Source organism: Erpetoichthys calabaricus, chromosome 6 (genome assembly GCF_900747795.2).
Source record: "Erpetoichthys calabaricus chromosome 6, fErpCal1.3, whole genome shotgun sequence".
In the NCBI taxonomy this organism is placed as follows: domain Eukaryota; kingdom Metazoa; phylum Chordata; class Cladistia; order Polypteriformes; family Polypteridae; genus Erpetoichthys; species Erpetoichthys calabaricus.
Genome location: NC_041399.2, coordinates 77,589,083 through 77,605,207, shown reverse-complemented (window position 1 = coordinate 77,605,207; position 16,125 = coordinate 77,589,083). Strand labels below are relative to the sequence as shown.

The window sequence follows — 16,125 nt, the reverse complement described above, 5'->3', positions numbered from 1 at the left end:
AATTTGACTTGCTTGTATGGAATGTTTATCGATTTTAAACAAAATTCAATAAAACATTAAAAAAAAATAACATTTTTTACATTATTTGAATTGGAACATGCGGTCTATGAAAACTATTCAGTCACCAAATGCCTAATTGGGCTATATTTTTAACTACATTACATTGCATTATAAAGAGCTGCTAAAAGCATGAATTTAATGTTGCCTACTAACACATGTAACTGCATTCTATTATTTCTTTTATTTTTTAATATACCTCATTGTTAGACCCCTTGGTAACCCCACGTAACACCTGGCTGCGGCAGATAGAGGGTCGTTTCCGGAGGGTGGGACTGGACTGCGTGTCTGCCTGGGGGGTTGCAAACCAGGATCCCGAGTTGTTTCGTTGTGTAGTGGGTGCGGCAGCACACTGTACCAGTGCATGCTCCCCAACTTGACTTGACTCATTGTTACAAAAATAAACTGTGATAACTGACTCTTTGATGAAATAAGTAAAAAAAATGCAAAATACTCCCAACTTTCAAATAAGTTAAAAAGTCTCTGAACATACCTGAATACTACACCATTTATACATTTTGAAAATTGTTCATATAGTGCTTTTCTACACTGAACACTGTTCCAAGGAGGATAAAAAAAATGCAAAGATGCAAAATTTCAAAAACCACATGTGGGATTTAAACCACAGTACCCTAAACTGCCTACGAAACCAAAAGTGTTATAGTTTATGACCTGAAGAAGGCATTTAAGAGCATGGGAAGAAGTTGCAAACTACTTAGAGAGGGATAAAACCTTTTTTTCATGGTGCAAAACAAAACTCTAGTGTAAGACTGCCCTTATCCATTTACAATGTTGCATCATCATAAAGCACAGTACAGTGTCAAATCCAAAAGAAGAGCAATGTGTGACACTGTGTTAACAGCAGTAATGAAGCAGGGGAAACCAAATTGGAACAAAATGAAAACATAAACCACAGGAGTTCTGTGGCCTGTACGAAAAAGGCAGTCTGCTGAACTTGGGCCAGTAGGCACATGGCTCCTCTCTAGACAACCTGGAATGGAGCCCACTTGATTTCCAAACCTGAACTCGTGTTAAAACTAAACAGACACCATGTCCAATGTTTAATGCTAACCAGGTTCCAATAACAAAGTGGTATAGAAATCGTTATTACTAAAAACCATTATATCCACAGTACTAACAAAACTCTAAAAATAAATAATAATAATAATTAATAATAAAACCATACATTAAACGGATAACAGGGCTGATTACTTGTCCCACAAACCCCTTAATCAAAGGAGTAAAACAGCATGGGTTTAGTTTACTACAGGTGATATGGTTTGACAGGGCAGTTTAAAAAGAATGCCAGTCCAAATCTGAGTGCCCAATATAACTTGGTAGATGCAGTAATCTGTAATACCTTACCTGTACCAAAAGACACTAAAGAGTTAGAATTCAAAAATGAAAAACAAAGTATAGTTCTAATCTTACTCTTTCTGTAAACTGAACTGCTGTTTACTGCTTTGTGAAACTGTTTAGAGTCCATCCATTTTCATAGCATTAAAAGCTCACAAAGTGGGTAGAAGCCACTCTAACAGTATTGGGCACAATCCAAGAACTGGTACTGAATGACACATCAATGCAGCATAGAGAGACACCATGCCAATTTTGTGTCACCTCTTTGCCCGACCTGCATGTCTATGGGACAATGAAGGGAACTCGTACAAACCCCACTTCCAGAAAAGTTTGGATATTTTTCAAAATGCAATAAAAATAAAAACTTGTAATATATTAATTCACATGAACCTTTATTTAACTGACAAAATTAGAAAAGATTTTCAATAGTTTATTGACCAACTTAAATGTATTTTGTAAATATACACAAATTTAGAACTTGATGACTGCAACACACTCAACAAAAGTTGGGACACGGTTAAAATAAGATTGAAAAGTGCACAGAATATTCAAGTAACACCAGTTTGGAAAACTCCACATTAAGCAGGTGAGGTTATTATAACTCGGTTTAAAAGTAACAACCAACAAAGGCTCAGTCTTTGAAAGCAGTGATGGGCCATGGCTTCCCCCTTTGTGCCAACATTTGTGAGAGAACAGTTCAAAAGGAACATTTCCCAACACAAAATTGAAGGGAATTTGGGTCTTTCAATATCTACAGTACATAATATTGTGAAAAGATTCAGTGAATTAAGAGACATCTGAGTGCGTAAACAGCAAGGTCAGAAACCACTGCTAAATGCACGTGATCTTCAAATCTTGAGGCAGCTCTACCTCAGAAACCATCATGCTACTGTGACAAATACAGCCACCTGGGCTAAGGAGTACTTCAGGAATCCATCACTGCATCCAGAAATGCAACTTGAAACTGTATTATGCAAGGAGGAAGCGATAGATAGATAGATAGATAGATAGATAGATAGATAGATAGATAGATAGATAGATAGATAGATAGATAGATAGATAGATAGATACTTTATTAATCCCAATGGGAAATTCACATTCTTCAGCAGCAGCATACTGATACAATAAATAATATTAAATTAAAGAATGATAATAATACAGGTGAAAAAAAAAAAAAAAAAAAACAGACAATAACTATGTATAATGTTAAATATTAACGTTTACCCCCCCTGGTGGAATTAAAGAGTCACATAGTTTGGGGGATCAATCAATGATAGATAGATAGATAGATAGATAGATAGATAGATAGATAGATAGATAGATAGATAGATAGATAGATAGATAGATAGATAGATAGATAGATAGATACTTTATTAATCCCAATGGGAAATTCACACATGAACAATGCAGAAATCCCAGCAAGTTCATTGGGCCCGATCTCATAGCACGTGGAACAGAAGACTGTGGAACTGTGTGCTGTGATCAGATGAGTTCACATTTCAGCTTGTTTTTGGAAAAAAACAAGCGTTGAGTTCTCTGGGTAAAAGATGAAAATGACTATCTAGACTTATCAGTGAAACGTACCAGCATCTGTGATGGTATGGAGGTGCATCGGTGCCTATGGAATGTGTGAGGTGCATGTATGTGAAGGTACCATTGACTCTAAGGCATATATCACCATTTTACAGAGACATGTGTTGCCATCAAGGTGACATCTCTTCTTAGGATGTCCATGCTTATTTCAGCACATTCTGCATGGGCTACAGCAGCGTTGCTTTGTAGACATGCTACTGTGTGTGTGTGCTTGACTGGCCTATTGAAAATGAATGGCACAGCATGAAGAGAAGAATCAGACAACGGCGAGAACAGACTGTTGAGCAGCTGAAGTCTTATATGAAGCAAGAATGGACAAAATTTCCAATCGCAAAGCTACTACAATTAGTTTCCTCAGTCCCAAAATGATTAAAAAATGTTATTAAAAAGTGATGGAACACAATGGTAAACATGCCTCTGTCCCAACTTTTGTTGAGCTTGTTGCATCCATCAAATTCTAAATTTGTGTATATTTGCAAAATACAATCTACTGAAAATCGTTTCTTGTCCTTTTTTTCAGTTAAATAAAGGTTCACGTGAATTAACATATCACTGAATTTTGTTTTTATTGCATTTTGGAAAATAATCCAACTTTTCTGCAAATGGGGTTTGTATTTACAGCTCTAAACAGACATTGATTTGATCCTGGCTCCTTGAATATGGGAGGAAGCAGTGCCAATCACTGTGCCATTCCTATGCAATATGATAGGTACAGGCGTCAAAAAACACACTGAATAAAAGGAGTAGCCTGGCATCACTCCCAAGTTTCCAGTGTCTCCAATACTGTCATTATAGCTTAACATGATCAGAGAATGGATAGATATCTATATAGCAGAATGGAGCAGATGAAAGTGTGCAGTTTTATCAGTTGGGGTGCGGTATTTTAAAGTTAATTAGATAAGCTAAACTACTGCCCAAAATGAACATTTCTTAGGCCTTTACCTCTTCTATTTTCTAATGCAACTTGACTCACTAAAAGGCCGCATAAAGTCAGCATGTGGTGTCCTTACAGATGAAAGCAGCATGTGGCAATGCAAACAGCAGCAGCATGAGGGCACAGGCATGCAGGCTGCAAAAAAGCAAACCCACCCATATGTGCCATCTCATCAGGGTGGTATGCCAGACACCAGAGATCCACACAGTTGGGACTCTTGGGCCATGTTCAAGAACTACTTTATGCTTAATTCTCTATTAATTCAAAGCCTGTTAATTATTTTTTAATAATTTGTGAGGTTCTCTGTGTAAAAAATGAAGAGAACATGGGAGGATCACTTCTTAAAGTATAAAAGCCAAATGCCCCAGTTTTCCCCTTTGGTTATATCTCCATGATATCTTTGACTTTTCAATTTGCATCTTTGAATGCTGCTGTGTAAATGGTCTGCTCATTCTCCTCGCTGCTCCAATTCGTCTCACAGAGCACTGATGCTGGTTGGCAGGATCACATGAAGTAGCATTTACAGCATTGCATGTACGGTAGAAAAGTAAAATTAATCAGATGTGTCCAATACATGATTATCCCTACATAAAACCATACATTTAGCACTAATATATGGCTGGCTAATATTTAATTATCTAGAATGAAATGGAAGAGTCAGAGCTTGCTGGAAAAAAAGTGTATTACGCTTCTCCAGCAGTGCTGAACTTGAAACACAAATGTGCTTAAAAAGTGGTAAATCATTATCTCAGCAGAGCAAAATCAAAAATCAACATGCTTCTAGCGCTCCATCATGCTAATAAGTATGACCCATTTCATTCAGATTAGCTACCATGTTTCTGAGCAATCATGTCCATGGAACCCGATCCTGATGCACACATACAGATAGACAGACACCACTCTGACATATTTATGGATACATTTACAACATGTAAATCGGTTGAAAACATGATCTGGAAGTAATAACCCCCAACACAATACTTTACTATATATGGTTAAAAAACAGAACAGACACATCAACTAATCAGTGTCTGCCATGCAGAAAGACCTTAGTAAACGATTTGTCTTGTGGTAAGAAGACTTGCAATAACACAATGACATTAAGGTTACCTGCAGTGTGTCTGTTAGCTATTTATTGCACCTTAAAGATTTTGTTTGTGCAACATGACAATACGAGGAGCGTTTCAGAAAAGGAGCAACCCAGTTACATCTAATAGTTACTGCTATGTAACAAAATCTTAAATGATTTGTTTAGTCTTAGTAAGACTTATGAAGCACCAATGACGACACTGGGGCTATCTGTAAGACATCTCTATTAATAACTTCCTTCTACCTAAGGCTTTGTTTAGTTTTAATATGACATAACACAAATAACATCCATCCATCCATTTTCCAACCCGCTGAATCCGAACACAGGGTCACGGGGGTCTGCTGGAGCCAATCCCAGCCAACACAGGGCACAAGGCAGGAACCAATCCCGGGCAGGGTGCCAACCCACCGCAGACACAAATAGCAATAATACAATAAATTCTTCCTATTCAGTCATATACTGCTATTTAAAAAGACATTAACAAAGACCTTTTTTATGTTGTATATTAATAAAATGAACACTTTTGGAAAGTTATACAAATTAGTCAGTTACTGCTATAAAACAAGATCAAAACAAAATTGGGTTTGGTCAATATTCACAAAATACAAATGATAACACTTTAGAGAAGGGCATCTGAGTTACTTACTGATAAGTAAGAAGACCGTAAAAAAGGGCGTTGTTCAGTTTTATTATGATTTACAAATAAAAAAAACAAAACTTTAAAAGTGGGGCTACCTACCGGTAGGACTGTCTATTATACACTTACTGCTACCTAACAAGACTTTAAGAAAGGCTTTGTTTGTGTTACACAGCAATAAGAATGCAATTTTGAATAGGGGCTCCCCAATTTAACTCATTAGTCAGTTACTACTCTGTGATGCTTTGTGAGGTCTTCACAAGACTTACTGTACAAAGCTCTTTTTACATTAGCTTCTACCAATGGGGCATCTACTGGTCACTCTCTGCTTCATAACAGGACTTCAGTGAAAGCTTTATGTATAAGAAGTTACACCAACATTTTAGAATGAGGCTACCTAATTCCATCTATGAGTTTCTTCTATGAAACAAGAGTTTAACAAATGCAGTGCTTGGCTTCTATAAGACTTACAAAGCACTTTTACTACAGCAGCTACCTATAGAGCATCTATTAGTAAATTGCTGCTCGGTAAAAAGACCTTATTGAAGGCTTTATTTGTGTTACACAGCACTGAGTGACTAATAGATGTCCTAGGAAAGCCCTTAAAGCTCAGTTCTAGTGACCAATCCATTCATAAGTATATACTTACAGTATACAGTATGTAGGGAAACTATTAACCCAGCTAAATGAAAAATCATGAAGCCATGGCAGTATATTAAGATCATCAAAAGACATTCAACTAAAATAAACAAAATGATAAATCAATAACTAGACACAATGAAGTGAAACAAACAGTTCTAGAAAAAAAACAGTCACATAAAAAATGAAACTATCACTACAGTTTCACTGTGCTCCGTTTTTTCATTTGTCCATTTATCTTTGTCCTGCCAAATCCCATTCAAGCAAACTGCGTCTATGACCACATATCTTCTTAAGGGCTAGTGGTAAGCATGTTATATGTGTGTGTGTACTCCATAAATAATATAATGTAAATTTTAAATTTTTTTCTTACCCTGTTACGGACTGGACACAAATATTGTATATAACCATATAACATAACATTCTAAACTTAGAGGCAGTAATGGTTTGAAATCTCCAACCTCCTTTCTAAAGCCAGGGTGGCATGGTAGTATAGTAGTTAGCACATGACTAGGTTCAAACCCTGGCCCAGCCACTGATCTGTGGCATTTTCTCCTTCTCCTCTTGACTTTATAGGTTTTTTTTCTCTCAAGTGCCACTAGTTTATGTCCCAAAGATGCACAGATTATTCAATTGAACACCTCTCTCTCTCTAAACTGGATTGTGATGGCCCAGAGTCCCATTCAGGGCCAGTTTCTGCCTTGCACCCAATTCTGCTGGAACGTTGCCCAGTTTTGCTTAACACTGAATTGTTATGCTGCCTCAGAAAATGAATGTAATTATAGAGCGGATAGTAAAATTATACAGTACCGGTGCATTAAAAATGGAAAATACAATCACCCCATATAATCATATCACTACATACTTGAGCTGCAGTTTACATTTATGAATGCATTTTAAACCCAAGTTAGACCTTTATTGTAATCAACAGACAGAAATGAAAACAATAATTCATTACAAACCTGCTTATCTCAGTTAAGAGTCATGCAGGTCGCAGGCGGACAAACCTGTCCTGGTAGCATCAGGCTCAAGGCAGGAAACAACAGAGCAAAGAAATCAAATTAATCCGACTGATCTCTGTTTATTAAAACCGATAGCTTGGCACAGTTACAGACCACGATAACTGCATATTATGCATTCATTAACATAATGCACATGTTAATGTGTTTGCTACATATTGACACATCGACAGCATAACACGCTCACGTTGGAGAAAAGAGAGCGATTGTCGCCCTGATGAGGCATTTGGCAAATGCCCGACTATGAAGCCAGAAACGCTCCTCCATATTCCCACATATTCACATACGTGCACCTGCACCTCTACTGAGTTACACACAGTCCTTGTTAACTTGACGTTTACTCGTCTACACAAACACCTCAGCATTTTGTACTCGCCGGTCGCATAACTCTACACAAAGAGGGAGCTCCCTGTCCACACACCGATCCTTGTCAGAGCGCCGATCTACCCTGCGTCATGCCCACCGAAGGCGCCCTGCCAGGGGTTTAAACGCCCCGGTCGTTTCCACAGCTCACCTCTGTTGTCGTTTGTGACATATTGTTTTCCGATTTGCGCGATGATTGTGCGATTCAGGGGTAAGCGATTCATATTGCCCAATCTCCCTATTGTGAAGGTTTTTCTTCTTCCTTTGTAAATGCCCCGTTTCTCCACATAACCACAAACATACGAGTCTCCTCTAATAATAAAGAAAGATAAGAAAGCGATCGTCCCTTCTTTCTTTCTCGCCCTCAGCTATTTCTGAACCTTAGCTGATGTGATTAAATGAAGCCCTAAAGTGTTAACGGGGGCTTGAAGATGCGCAATGCCTGCGACTCTTCTGACTACCTGCACGCCTGATGTCTTTGTTGTTAAACTCGTTACATCACGGCTCGTGTTTCTTTTCCAGTCCAGGGCACGTCTTACATGTTAAAACTACCTCGAAGACGAACAGTTTTAACAGTATGCCCGGTTCAAAGATTATCGATCTAATTTTGCTTACTGCAACTGAATAACGCCTCTTTCCACAAAGCGCGATTCAAACGGAGGCACCTGCCCGCAGCACCGCACCTGCCGCCCCGCTCCATCTTACCTCCGCAACTTGCCATATTAGCTGCTCGCATATCCGAGCTCTCGAATTCTTTGCATTTATGATTTTTCCAGTAATTGCAGCGCTTCATGTCAAGGCTGAACTTACCGAGGAAGACGAGATGCAATTGGCCAGCGGAGAAAGAGTGATATTCCAGTGTTCTCGGTTATTCGGAAAGTTTCTTTCTTCATGGCGCACAGACGGCCCGCGTTCTCCTGGAGGATAATCCCAGCGATCCACTGCTGCAGCTCCTAGCACACTCCCGCTCCTGTGGTCCGCACGCAGCAGGAGCAGCGGCCACGCAAGCGTAAGTTTTCCCACGGACGTCTAGCATGTCTCCCGGAGGCTGGCTGGCGCAGCCGCGTCTGTCAGAGGTCGGCGCCTCCGCTTTGCCAGACTCGGAATGGCGCTGCCGCCTGACGGGGGATCCTGCTGCTTTTCCCCTGGATCTCTTCTGCTGCTGCTGCTGCTGCTGTTGCTATGATACAGGAGTGGTGACGGACATAAGCTGCTGCAGGATGTGAATAATTGTCTTTTAACTCCCCTTTTTAGTTGCGGGTCCCTTCATTAAATCCACCATGGGGTTCGGGGTCAAGAGGGCGTGGACAGTCCTTGGGCACTGCGGGTCATCTGAGGAGACAACAGTTTCATCGGGCCGTCGACAAAAGTAACGGAAAATCCAATTTGCGGTGAAGATGTTGGAAACTCGGGTGACTTTCACGCATTCAATTACTGAAGTTGTGCCACTCTGCCCTACCCAAAGTGATCTGTGTTGAGGAAGGACAACTGGAGCTACAAACCGCTATTGATGCCTATCTTGGTTTTAGGTGAGCACAGGTCTTGCAAATTAACGTAACGTACACCACAATCATTTGCACAGATCCGAAGCTGGAGCTGAAAATAACCGCGCCGTCTGCGTGGGATTTGACAACATCCCACTGGGGGAAGGGAGGGAAAGAGGCGTAGCGCTTCTGCATCTGAGGAGCGCGCTCGTTGCTTCACGTCTTATTACAAGGCATGGTGTTTCATTTCGAGCTGACATTTTTTTTTATTTTTCGTACCTGCTATTTTTTCAGTACTATTGCTGCTTACAGGAACGACGCTGGATCGATCTGCTTTTAATGCATCGTCGTAACCAATGCCTTTCCATCGGTGTATTTTGACAAAGAGTAAATTGCGGGTTTTGTTAATCCGAACTGGAATCCCCCTCTATTTCTGACTAAGCAAAGTAACAATAAAAAGAAACAAATACCTCATTTACCCGAGCCAGTTCATTGGCTGAAATTTATACCATTCAGTATTTTTCCTTTTGTGATAACCCTGTGCCTGGCAGGCAGAAATCGAAATTGAAAATCTACACTTTTGTAAGATTGTGTGGGAAATTCGCGTGAAGCGACACCTGGCATATGTTCTGCGCAGTTAATTCTTTGCAGTCGACCGCCAAATTAGAACAGATTTCCGTTACTTCAGCGCGACGGTCAAGTCAGCTGGACATCGAGGCGCACTATATGGTTTGTGCTCCTGGGCAGTGGTATATTTTTAAAGAAATTCCCCATTAAATATTTTTAATCAGCAAAGTATACTTGGCAATATGTTTTACCTTGAGTCCCAAAATGGATGGTTGTATGGTTTTATAAACTGAGAGCATTTAGTCATGAAAACGGAATAAAAATTCTGTACGTTTGTAGATTCTTGAGATATCCTGTTATCTAGTAGGAGTTTTAGGGATAATGAGCCTCTTTCGATTTAATTCGAGTGTATTCCGTTTAATTACAGATATATTATCAACCCCACTGCATCCATGATGCGATCTTCTTTAATGCGCCTATGGAGAAATGTCCAGCAGACTGACCCTCACCGAAGTCTTGTTATTTAAATCATGCGGATGCACTATCTGGTGTGTCATGCTGCATTCAGTCACTCCGATTGTATAAGAAATAGTCTCAGCTGCCCCCGAAAGGATGTGGTGCACCTCAGCGGTTCCTACTTTAGAGGGAGATGCTCACATAGAGTGGTTTATACAGAAAGTTACACGATTATGAAGTACAAATAATCCAGGATGCATTTGTTCACATAAAGGATTGTGGAAATCTGGAATAAAGTACTAAATAAAATAGGGAAGTGGTCACGTGCTGAAGACGTCGGGACAATTTAGGTTTTCGCTAAGAAAACAATTAATGGATTGAAATGTGTATTCTCTTATGTATTTATGCAGTGGCTTTTTTTGCCTAAAAATTCTGGTTAGAGTCCTACCAGAATTTTCCTTTATATGGGCAGACTGGTATCACGTCAAAATTCAGTTATCTAATAATGCATGTCCCTCTTTTGCTTATGATTTGCTAAACTGGCAGGTTCGCGCACATTTCAGATCACGAAATAAATCAAATAATGCCATTATCTCATTACTGTTGCACTCTCTGATAGTTACTTCATCATCGCAGTGATAACGCTAGTGTTTCGCAGTAAAGAGATTTTTGGGTTCGCTTAGTGGGTCCTCCCTGCGTGGAGCGCTTTGAGTAGTGACAAAAACGGTATATAAATATTATTTTATAGTTCCCCAAAAACGAGTGCCTCTCAACCATCCACTGCTCAGGAAAAGACTATGGACTGCCAAAACTGAAACGGCAACAACTCAAGTTCAGAAATCAAAGTGAAAAATAAGATGTCAGAGTAGCATGGAACAACACTGCCCTGCACGACTCAACTACACGCGGCACGCCCAGTAGCTGCACTAACTATTGTGGCATCAGGTATTTGGTGTTTAGCACAAGGCCAGGAAACAATTTACCTTCTGCACCCAGGGCTTTGTGCTTCTTTGAAACAATATCGCCTGGCTTCTTTTCCAGGAAGTAGAAGATCCAAACAGTCTTCCTTAGTGACTTTTTCAAATTATTTGCAATTTTCCTCATCCATCCATCCATCCATCCATTTTCCAACCCGCTGAATCCGAACACAGGGTCACGTGGGTCTGCTGGAGCCAATCCCAGCCAACACAGGGCACAAGGCAGGAAACAATCCTGGGCAGGGTGCCAACCCACCACAGGACACACACAAACACACCCACACACCAAGCACACACTAGGGCCAATTTAGAATCGCCAATCCACCTAACCAGCATGTCTTTGGACTGTGGGAGGAAACCGGAGCGCCCGGAGGAAACCCACGCAGACACGGGGAGAACATGCAAACTCCACGCAGGGAGGACCCGGGAAGCGAACCCAGGTCCCCAGATCTCCCAACTGCGAGGCAGCAGCGCTACCCACTGCGCCACCGTGCCGCCCAATTTTCCTCATTGCAGATAAATATTAAGATGCAGCCGAAAATCTCGAGAACAATTCAATCTTGAAAATCGACTACATTTTTTTTTTGTTTAAATTACATTTCCGCTATCTTTAAATGAATTAATAGTACTGGACATTTCTTAGTTATCTCCTTCCTGTCTTGCATCGACTGATAAACCCGAAAACAAAATAGGTGTGCTTTTAGGTTTAAGGCACGCCCACTGCTTTCTTATTGGATCATTGGCTCTCTTACGTCGCCCAATGGAAGAGCGTTGTCCCTTTAGAAGAAACGACAAGTGTCAGTTATAAGAAGTGAAAATAATTGCAATTTTAAAGTACTTTAAAGACCCATAATTGTAGAAAAAATGTTATTTAAAGGTTCATTAGAATGAACACTTCTGATGAGGTGTTTGTATGAAAGGGAGTTGGTATAAAGGGAGCTGTGAGAATCTTGTCAGACTGCGAGGCCCGTTCATTAATGATTTTTTTATGAAGAAAAATATTCTTGTATTAAAAATAATGTTAAAAATGTATAAACACATGCGAATTCACAAAGATTTTTTTTTTCAATTAAAAACAGCCTTGTAGCAACCTTGATTACAGATGTCGGCCAGATTTGGTTGTTTATTGATTATTTGCGCCATAGTTGTCAGACGCTCTGTCGGTTCGTCCTGCTTTGTCGAATTGTGCCACTGATTCACGCGCAATTAGGCTATGTGAAAAAAGTGGATTGGGCGTTACTCTTCATTTTGGGCTATTTTTTTTGAAATCATGCACGATTTTATAAAGAATAGAAATGTCTAATTGTATTACCACGTCCTTTTAATTTTTGAAACTGCCTTCTCAGTGTTCTTTCCCCAATTTCTTTTTAAACCATGACAGTGAAATGTCACACTTCATTTCAAAAGTTTGAAACCTGTCAGTTTCACAGATAGTTTCAGTTCATTTAACCAATGACTTTGCAGTCATAGCTGCTGCTACAAAATTGTTAATAAAATTGGGCAAAGCAGTGGATTTCAAACAATTGCGGATGATAAAAGAGTTAGGTTAGGTTAGGTTAGGTTTCTTTATTTAGTCATGTTTACACAGGAAAACATGAAATTCTACAAAAGAAAATCACAAACGAGTGTCCAAAGCAGAGGTGGGATAACTGCAGTACAAAAAGTATTGTAGTGCTGCTGAGTCTGTATCTGTGAGGTATACACTTCTAAGGTGGCCACCGACTGTCCATCCTGAAGAAGCTGGCTATAAAAATCTTAGCAGTGTAGTGGAAACAGCACTGGTGATGCCAACGGTCCTTTTAGGGCCACTCATGGGCAATTGGCATAACAAGTCTAATTCCATTCCTCAGTCACTCGCAACCCCTGTGTTTTTGCAGTAGTGGCAGCGGTTGTGAAAAGGGTTCTATTCAATAAGGGCGCGCACAAAAAGGCGACCTTCAAAAGGGCGACCTCAATTGAGCGCCGAATAAATGCGCGCACAAATAAAGGAGCGCTTCAAAAGGATGACCTTCGGAGCGAATTAAATTAATTGTCCTTGATTGTGCTAATAGACCGCATCTCGAATATCTACGTGGTATTGCACATAATCTACAGCTTCAAGTGTAACTTGCTTTCACCTTTTTATACATTCAGTCATTGCCTTAATCTAATTTTCTGTAATTTTGAAAACAACGAAATATGTTCAGTCATTGCCTTAATCGAATTTTCTGTAATTTTGAAAACAACGAAATATAGAGAGCTTTAGAAATAGTTCGTTAGAAGTTCATGCATTAATTAATTGGATGTTTTAATATTCTTGCTTTCACCTTTTTATACGTTCAATCATTGCCTTTATCTAATAAATTGTCTGTAATTTTGTTGCGTTTGCCTTTATTTGCTGCGCCCAATTGAGGTCGCCCTTTTGAAGATCGCCTTTATTTACGCGCGCCTTTATTCGGCGCTCAATTGAGGTCGCCCTTTTGAAGCTCGCCTTTATTTATGTGCGCTTTTATTCGCCGCGCCCAATTGAGGTCGCCCTTTTGAAGGTCGCCTTTATGTGCGCGCCCTTATTGACGGATACCTGTGAAAAGAGCAGACTAACAGCCCTGAGATGGAGGACTGCTTTAGCACTACCACTGGTGGACACCTCAATCACAGTCATGACAGCTCACTTCAGGCAGGAGAAACTAGATCTCCTTACACCCATCGGACTTCATGGCAGATGGAGCTTGTGTTACCCTCTAGAACAAGTTTCAGTTCAACTCTTGGGAGAGACTGTTTAATCTGAAAACTGGACTCTTCACCAGTGAATGATGGGGAGAAGGTGGGCCCAAATGTCAAAAAGACTCTTCCATGAGTCTTCGGGTTTCCTGTTTATGTGCAAGTTTATAAATAACAAAAATAACAATATATTAGCAAAATAGCATTTGGTTTGCATGCTCCTGGATAAAAGACATCTTGATTATGTGACAAGAGTGACATGTGATTTTTTTTCTTTTTTCTTTTTACCATGGACATTTTTTTTACATTGTTTGCCATTGTACAGAATTGGTGACCATTGAGTTCTGTTATGTGATAAACTTATTTGTTTCCATTCTGTAAGAAAGCATGAGATAAAATTCTGTTATCCGCTAAAACAAAGTACTGTATATTGAGTACATGGCATATAAACATTTTATTTTTGAGTGGAATATCCCTTTAATGTCAGGTCCTTATTATGCTGCTGTCACCATCCATCAGTTCTACATGTTTAATGTACATGTTTTTAATTTTATTCCACTTAAAATGTTTCCCAGTTTGATTTCATATTATTATGTTTGTTCTGTGAAACAAATTGTGATGGGACATACTGTTCTTTATTATTGTAAGTTATTTACAGTCAATCAAAAAGATAGAAAGATGGCGTACACATTGGGTTTTGATTCATTATAAAATTATAAGGTGGATGACGCACTAAGACAGGCTAACAGTTGCTGTAGCTCTTTCCGCACCAACGAATAATTACTTCCATATCTTACCATTTTCAACAATCATAGTTGTATTTGGGCTATGAAATAGAGTAGTTACTCTTCCAAGTTCTACCTCCACCCCTTCCTGTGATGCCATGGCTACTTGATGATGACACCCATGGCCCACTAAACTGGACAGAACCAGAAGAGATTATTGGCAACTTTTCAGATTTTCCAAATTTTTACATCATTTCGACTACACCTTTATGTGGATCCTAGCATTGTACAGGACGGTATCAGACAGATCTGTTATTGTGGGTGGCCCCCTGGGGGGGTTGTGTTCGTCTTGTTAATCTGCTAGGCTTGTCCATTAACTTTAAATTAGAAAAACATACTGTTTTACATTCAAAATAATGTATTTTTGCATATCATAAAGAATTAAACAGGCCATTTTTGATTGACAGGCACCCTTCTGGCGAGTATGATTTGTTTTATTCTCAGATTGGTTTGATGGCACTAATAGTAACTCCAGATTACCTTAGGCTGGAGCTTGTATGTATGTTTGATGTTGTTAATTTTGATTGTTGATAATTACAAACCAGACAGCATCAATTTAGAAAGGCTTATATTATAGCTCCCTTACTCTGAAATTACTTTCTTCATTGACTACAGTATGGATATTAAAAAATGATTTAAATCAAATCCCAGCAACTTTAATTACAGACAAGGCTGGAAGGGACTTAAGTGTCTCAGTCTGGTATTGCAGTGGAGGAATGCCACATCAGTGATGACAGAATGCAGAGAACAAGTTGCTAAGAAGTTAAGGAAAGACATTTTAATAAAAAAAGGTTAAACTACAAAAACAATGCTTTATTTGGCTTTACTGAATATGGTGTGAATGATTATTTCTGTCGTACTCTCTCATTCTCCCTGTGTGCTCTAATCTGGTATTTAGCATGTGATTAATGTAACTCAGGGGTGTCAAACTCCAATCCAGGAGGCAGTGGCAGCAGGTTTTCTTTCCTGCCACTCTCAATACAATAAAATACAATTTATTTTTTGTATAGGACTCTTCTCTGAGTGCAGGTGGAGAGCGCTATGAACAGTTCCCAATTAAAATACAAATATACATTATACTAGTTTCTACATACAGAACTGGTATACATGTAAATGTGGATTTGTTAAAACACACAAAGAACAAGGTAGAAACTGATTAAATATAAAAGGAAATGAACAATATCTGTCCATTAATTAACTGATTAACTATTAATAATGGTGGAGATTAAAAATGTAAAGGAGAAAGTAAAAAATAAAGTCACAGCCCTGGAGACCTCAGCCAGCTGGCTGCCTACCTGCCCCTGGGTTTTCTACAGTGCAGTCTGTGCTGGCCATCCAATCTGATGAGAGGATCTTTCATTCCGATGTTTCCAATGTTCCTTTGTCTGAGGTGACTGTTCCAAATACAGGAGCGCAGTACTGTAGAGCAGTGGTACCAAGTGCCACATCCACGAACCAACAACAGAAA

At 39.5% G+C, this 16,125-nt stretch overlaps 1 protein-coding gene across 1 annotated transcript in view; it reads right to left on the bottom strand.

Annotated features, from left to right (window-relative positions):
• The window catches only part of tmem200ca (transmembrane protein 200C, genome duplicate a), a 75,488-nt gene extending 66,387 nt beyond the window's left edge, over positions 1–9,101 (bottom strand). The window contains exon 1 of the mRNA XM_028803737.2: positions 8,499–9,101. The gene's annotated coding sequence lies outside the window, so the exon portion shown is untranslated. The remainder of the gene's footprint in view (positions 1–8,498) is intronic.
• Positions 9,102–16,125: the final 7,024 nt, after the last annotated feature.